General features: G+C 43.1%; 1 pseudogene across 1 annotated transcript; it reads right to left on the bottom strand.

Moving 5' to 3' along the window:
• Positions 1 to 5,139: 5,139 nt before the first annotated feature.
• Positions 5,140 to 6,526, bottom strand: LOC311509714 (trace amine-associated receptor 13c-like; annotated as a pseudogene). Its single transcript has 2 exons — positions 6,366 to 6,526; positions 5,140 to 6,224 (listed from the first exon to the last, which is right to left on the bottom strand). The product of its transcript is annotated as a trace amine-associated receptor 13c-like (transcript).
• Positions 6,527 to 7,631: the final 1,105 nt, after the last annotated feature.

The following is a 7,631-nucleotide window of genomic DNA, read 5'->3' as shown; positions in this document are numbered from 1 at the left end:
GATGGCCGCCGGTTGTGGGCGTGTCAAGATGGCCGCCGGTTGTGGGCGTGCCAAGATGGCCGCTGGGGCCTTGATGTCTTGAACACAAGGAAACAATGGCTGCTGAGTGGGGACACTCAGACCATGTGCTGGCCAGTAGATGTGTGGAATGTGATAAGGGTTTTATGAGGTGCCAGTTTAGAGGAAGAGTGGTTAGTTTAGCATGCAAGACCCTGAGTCTATGTGTTGCATAATCTAACTAACATCAAACCACTATACTATAAACAACTCAATATAAACAAATATCACATCAAATCAACATTTCTAACTCTAGCTTAGCTTAGCTTGACTAGGCCCAGGTCATACTACCAGATTTGGTGGAAAGTCAATTTCTGGTGTGTTGCTCCTGTGGCTGGCGGTTCCTGATGGAAAGCCAAACCGGGAAAAAGTTGAAGTCCTTGCTGCGTGTTCCTGACGGCAGACGTTGGAGGGAAACTGGCCGCTCCTTGAAGTCCTTTGAAGTGGCTTGTTAGCAGCTCGGTGCTAACTAGCCGTGTGGCTCCTGTTGTTTGGGAGTTTTAGCCTGCAAACCTTCTGTTTGTTGGCTAAAAGACCTGGTGTAGATTCCTCAGCAGGATCTCGCTTCGCTGCTGTAAGGAGAACAGGCCTGGCACCCAGCTGCAGCCGAGCGGCTGGGGGGTCTCCACGTGGAGGTGTGGAGTTGTAGAGGGTAAGAGGATAAGAGAATAAGAGAGAGAACAAAGGCCGAACGGTGCATTTTATATGACCTGATGACCTCACAGGTCACATGCCACTGTCAGCCAGTGAACTGCTTGGTCAGTTTCACACCTGGAGGATTGTGGGAGTTCTGGTGCTTCCCTTTGTTTCCAAGACATGTGGTTAACTTGGTTATGCATGGTGAGCTTCCATAGCTCACCCCCAGGTTCAGATCCCAACACCCAGTAATAACAGATTAACCACTTCCTGACTAACTGCTGAACACCTTGTGCTGTTCTTCATATTTTGTTGTTCCTAAAGTGTTTTTGTGTGTGTGTCTGTGTCAGGGCTGCATCCTGCTGGGGGATGGCTGCTGCCATCAAGGAGTGTCATTGCTATGGGGTGGGGGTGCCTGGTCTGGTCTAGGTGGGTGCTACATGTCTAAGTAACATCCACACCAATGAATGCCAGGTCCAGATGTTTCCCAGCAGAACAATGAACTGTCACGAGATGGTCAATGTTATCCACTTCTCCTGTCGGTGGTCATAATGTTGTGGCTGATCGGTGTGTATATACATATGTATATACACTGCCTGGCCAAAAAAAAGTCTCCACTTGGATTCAACTAATCAAACCGGTAGAAGCCTCCTATTGGATAATTACTGCATGGGTGATTATCTTTCAGCTGACCACAAGTTATTTAACCCCAACTGATGCAATGAGTAGCTTCTCATTTCTTAAACAACCATGTCTAAAGACACATCCTGTGGTCATGGAAAAGATGTTAGTCTGTTTGAGAATGGTCAAATCATTGGCATGCATCAAGCAGAGAAAACATCTAAGGAGATTGAAGAAACTAGTAAAACTGGGTTAAGAACTGTCCAACGCATTATTAAAAACTGGAAGGATAGTGGAGAAACCATCGTCTTCCAGGAAGAAATATGGTTAGAAAAAAACCTGATTGATGGTGATCAGTGATCACTTAAACATTTGGTGAAATCAAATGGAAATAAAACCAACAGTACAACTCAGGGCTATGTTTAATAGTGAAAGTGAGAACATTTCCACATGTACAATGTGAAGGGAACTCAAGGGATTGGGAACTGAACAGCTGTGTAGCCTTAAGAAAACCACTAATCAGTGAGGCTAACTGGAAAAAAAGAGCTTCAGTTTGCTATCGATCATAAAGATTGGACTCTGGAGCAATGGAAGAAGGTCATGTGGTCTGATGAGTCCAGATTTACCCTGTTCCAGAGTGATGTGGGCATCAGGGTAAGAAGAGAGGCAGATGAAGTGATGCACCCATCATGCCTAGTGTTCTACTGTACAAGCCTGTGGGGCAGTGCTATGATCTGGGGTTGCTGCAGTTGCTCAGGTCTAGGTTCAGCAACATTATGTTTCCCAAAGAATGAGGTCAGCTGACTACCTGAATATACTGTGTTGGGATCTGAACCTGGTGGTGCATAATCAGGTAACCACATGGCTGCGTTTGTCTTGGGAACAAAGGAGCCCTGGAAAAACCCCAGTATCCCACAATCCTCTAGGTGTGAAAACAGACTCAGCAGTTCACTGGCTGACAGTGGCATGTGACCTCTGAGGTCATCAGGTCATATAAAATGCGCTGTTTTGCCAGTGTTCTCTCTCTTATTCTCTTATCCTCCTACCCTCTACAACTCCACACCTCCACGTGGAGACCCCCAGCTGCTAAGCTGCAGCTGGGCGCCAGGTAGTCTGCTAACAAAGAGCAACTACTTGCAGGCCTGTTCTCCATACAGCAGCGAAGCGAGTTCCTGCTGAGGAATCTACACCAGCTCTTTAGCCAACAAACCAAAGGTTTTGCAGGCTAAACTCTCAAAGGACAGGAGCCACACGGCTAGTTAGCACCGAGCTGCTAACAAGCCACTTCAAAGGACTTCAAGGAGCGGCCAGTTTCCCTCCGTTTGCCATCAGGAAAAACACAGCAAGGACTTCAACTTTTCCCCGGTTTGGCTTTCCATCAGGAACTGCCAGCTAAAGGAGCAACACACCAGAAATTGACTTTCCACCAAATCTGGTAGTATGACCTGGGCCTAGTTAAGCTAAGCAAAGCATAGAACTTAAACTTTGATTTGATGTGATATTTGTTTTATTGAGTGTTTAGTATAGTGATTTGATGTTAGTTTAGATTATGCTTGCATGCTAAACTAACCATCCTTTCTCTAACCTGGCACCTCTTATCACATTCTCTTATCACATTCCACCAAGGCATTTGGCCAGCACACGGCACATGAGTGTCCCCACTCAGCAGCCATCTTGTTTCCTTTGTGTTCAAGACCTCAAGGCCAGCGGCCATCTTGACACGCCCACAACCGGCGGCCATCTTGGCACGCCCACAACCGGCGGCCATCTTGACACGCCCACAGAACCGGCGGCCATTTTGGCTCACACACACAACCAGCGGCCATTTTGGCTCACACACACACACACACACACACACACACACACACGTATTGAGTACACTGTAGTTAGCTTGTATGTTTACTTTTATTCTTGTTAATAAATGTCTTTTAAACATACCTGTCTGTTTAATATTGCACAAGAGTGAATGTTGCCAACCTCTACACTGCCAAGAACTCCAAATTCCTTCAACTTTAACTAGTTGTTAACATGGTAATTTTGGTTATAGTTATTAAGTTAATTATTAATCCAAACTCCAAATTGACAATTTAGTATAATTTATGAGACTGTTTTGATTAATTGGCTATCTTTTCCCTTCCTAGAAGGGTGGTGCCCCGAGGTGATCTAGTAATTCAGATCCAATTATTTAATAATAAATAATTATTTTTGATAATTATTAATTATTCATGATAGCCAAACCCCAATACTGAGTGCCTTAGTACCAGGCTCCAACAACTGAATGACCAGGGGCCTCATGTATGAAGGTTGCGTGCGTACAAAAACGTTCTGTACGTACTCGCTCACGGAAAAGTTCAGATGTATCAAGAGTGAAATGTCCGTGAACTTGTACGTGCCTACACCAACATCATGGCTGGCGTACGCTGGCTCCTACAGATGTTGATCCTTTGGAGACACTTAGAGGTGATGCTGGGAAACTGTCATAAATGTGAAAACTATTAGTCCGACCAATAGGGACTTTGTCGGTCGACCCTGAGCAGAGCCATGCCAGCCGTGTGGGACAGAATTATCCTCATGTCAGCCAGGTATATCAGATTGCCATACAATGCATTCTGAACAAGGTCAACATTAGAGAGCAATCTGCAGCGAGAGACGGTTTTCTGAATGTAATCAGAGCTATGGACTGTACACACATTTATATAAAAGCACTATCACATGATGAATTTGTAAATGTCAACAGGAAACATTTTTCATTCGATCAATGTACAGATCAAATATGATGCGCAAATGCAATTTACCAACATTGTGGTGCGTGGGAGGACAGCTGTCAAAGAGGACATTTTTTGCACACCTCCACTCCAGTGAGTAGCGTCTCCAATTCTCTTTCTGTGAAGTTCTCGTCTTTCTCATTTCTGATGTTTTCATTTTATGATCGTAGCAGAGAGGGGAATCTGAGGCGCAGAGTCAATTTAAATCTAATTTGCATATTTAAAAGGGGCGTGGACAGGGAGGGAGTCGGGTACACTAGATTGGAATGTACAAAGGAAATATGCTTCTAGATCTGAGCGTGTGCCACGTTTTAGAAGGACATCCACGCAAGTCTTCGTACATGCTCTCATCTCATCAATATGTACCTCAATATGGATTCAATATTTTTCAATCAATAACAACAACCATACATGTAATAGTGACTGAAAAAGGCCCATGCATATAAAGGTTCAACTCATGGATCAAATAATACCTGACTTGGTGGGAGTGTCTGGTCGTTATGCTAATTTTAACTAAATATCTACTCACTTTTGACATTTTGGGATGTCTCAATACCTTTTTATCTACTTATAGTTTTATTAACATAAAACTAAAAACAGATCAGTAGGTTTATTCATCTTAACTCAAGCATGAGAATGAGATGTTGTTCATCTTTATACTGTATACAGTATACGGTTAAATATAACATTGTGCTTTTCATAACGGATGTTACTGTGCTTGGGATTGAATGTCAGGTCAAAGACTATCTCACACTGAAAACCAGCTGATATCATTTACCTGCAGGCAATTAGCAACAATAAGTCAAGTTACATACTGTTGGGCCTGTAATGCTCATTATATTCACTAAAATTGTGGAATCTTATCTGCAGTAAGAGAAAATATGGCCAAGTAACCTGCATTACTGACAGAGTGCAATCAAAACCATCCAAGGAAATATGTTTAAGTCCTAAAAACAATAATGTCACACATTATTCTTTATAATAGTTTATTATTAATGAAGGTTGGTGTCCTACTACAACAAAGCAATATGTTTATGATATTTATTATTAGTCAGTCCTATGGATATTCATCTTTTAAATCATTTCTTTAAGTGATGAAGACGAAGCATATTACAAGAGAACAAAATGCAATAAATAGAAGAGGGTTATAAAGACTGTCTCATGCAGTCACTACTCTTACATGCTTCTTTATCATTGTCCTGCTTGAATCATTGACTTGATCCACAGCGTTTCTCTGTAGTGTTTATTTGGCTTGAAGGTCACACTTCCATCAGTGAAAGAAGGCAATCCACAGTTCCACTTTACAGTACGTTGGCATTACAGGAGCCAGACTTCAGGATTTCAAGTGTCACAGTAAGTTTTGATACATTTTCTAAACCAGGGATAGAGAAAGGTGTAGATGATTGGGTTTAGACAGGAGTTGAAATAGAACAGACTAGTTACATAGACAAAGGATAACGGACCGATCAAAGTGTCCTGGATTGTGAGTACAACACAGTAATATGGACAGATACATGTTAGAAAACACGAGTACAACAACCCCCAGAGTCCTGGCTGCTTTCAGTTCAGACTTCTTAGCAGTTACTTTCCCTGAATGCTGCAGAGTAAGAGCTGTAGTATTAGAGCGCATGGCACGAGCCTGAGACACTGCCACCACAAATACTCTCAGATACAGAACTATTATGACAGTTATGGGCATAATGAAAGTCAAAATGAGATCTGCAAATTGTTTGGTAATGTCAAAATGACTCACACATTCTCCGATACAGGAATTAAACCTGCCTGGTTGTTTCAGACTCTCCTTCATCAGTACACCTACATAGAAGAGAGAACAGATCCAACACAGAGAGACACAGATCTGAACTCTGCTCTGAGTGACTTTGGTGGGATAATGTAGAGGATAACAAATGGCAGCATAGCGGTCAACAGATATGAGCATCATGGTTCCTACTGAGGAAGAAAGTAATGACTATGCCCAAAACATAATAAATGACACACATCAGGTCACCAAAATACCAGCATCCATCTATGAGCGTAATCTGAAAGAAGATGAGGAGGCCCACGAAGAAATCAGAGACAGCTAGAGAGAGGAGGAGGAGGTTGGTGGGAGTGTGGAGCTGCCTGGAGAAGTAAGAAAGCAACACACTTTCTTATTATTACTGGTAGTGATTATTATCTAAACAGATAACCCACATCACATCATTAAGAATTCAAGAACATTTCTATTAAAGCTACTTTCACAGTCATATCTGTCCAGTTTTATAAAGAGATGAAATAAGTGTCTACTTGAAGTGGGAGATGGAGATGATGACGAGCAGGTTGAGAGCTGCAGTCAGTAGAGAGATGGAGGACAGGATAACGTGAATACACACAGTGTCAAAGTGAGAACGCTTTAGCTTCCTGCAGGAAGTGTTGAGCTGTGGAAAGCAGAGTTCATCTCCCTCCATTGTCAGAGAGAGGAGGAGAGAGCTGCTGAGCTCTGGCAGCCTCCTGGCCACAATTCAGAGTCTTATTGTTAATGTAGCTCTTCTGACCCTCCTCTAAGATTCTTTGAAGACCAATGTCCCTCCTCCGTGTTGTCCACATGTTACCCACAAGGGCTTTAAGGACACTGTGTACTATTCGTCGTTAACATGTCAACAGCTTACAAACTGTAGTGAGTCAAAACTCCTAGCACTTAGCTAACTAGCTTAAAGTTTTTGTTAGACTTGATGCTACATCACGCTATGCTAAAGTATTTTGAATTTTGTTAAATCTGTTATCGGTGTCAAAGTGTATTGCAAGCTGCAATGCTAACATCTTCTCATGGATAGTTAGTTATTTGTGTTTTTTGCTTTCACGGAATGTACCTTAGGTACAACCTAAAGTGTACATTCCTTTCCAAAATTTGAGTCACCACCATGTGCCTTAACCTGATTCATTCATTCATTCATTTCCATGCACTTATCAGAGGTCGGTCGTGGTGGCAACAGGCTCAGTAAGGAAATCCAGAATACCTCTACACCGCAAAAGATTCCAGTTCTTCCTGGGGAATCCCAGGCCCTTTCCATGCCAGACGAGATATATAATCCCTCCAGTTGTCTTCTCGACTGGCCATAACCTGTAAACCTCCAAAGGGAGGTGCCTACGGGACATCTGAACAAAATGCCCGAACCTCCTCAGCTGGCCCCTTTCAATGCAAAGGAGCAGCAGTTCTACTCCGAGCTCCCTCAGAATGTTTAAGCTTCTCTCCGTATCTCTATGGCTGAGCCAGTCCACCCTTCAATGGAACCTCATTTCAGCCGCTTGTAACTGCAATGCTATTCTTTCAGTCACTACCCACAGAACATGACCATAGACGGCAATTGGAATGAAGATAGACTCGTAAATCAAAACCTTTAGCAGCTCAGCTCCTTTTTACCATGACAGTTCAATGCAGCGTCCGCATCACTGCTGCTGCTGCACCAAACCGTCTGTCCATCTCTTGATCCATTTTGCCATCACTTCGCAAACAACCACTTCAGACTCGGCTGAAAATGGTCCCATGGAGTGCTGGAGGTCATGGTCAGATGG

The sequence above is a fragment of the Chelon labrosus genome (assembly GCF_963514085.1).
Source record: "Chelon labrosus genome assembly, contig: SCAFFOLD_236, whole genome shotgun sequence".
Taxonomy (NCBI): domain Eukaryota; kingdom Metazoa; phylum Chordata; class Actinopteri; order Mugiliformes; family Mugilidae; genus Chelon; species Chelon labrosus.
This window is presented reverse-complemented; position numbering and strand designations above follow the sequence as displayed.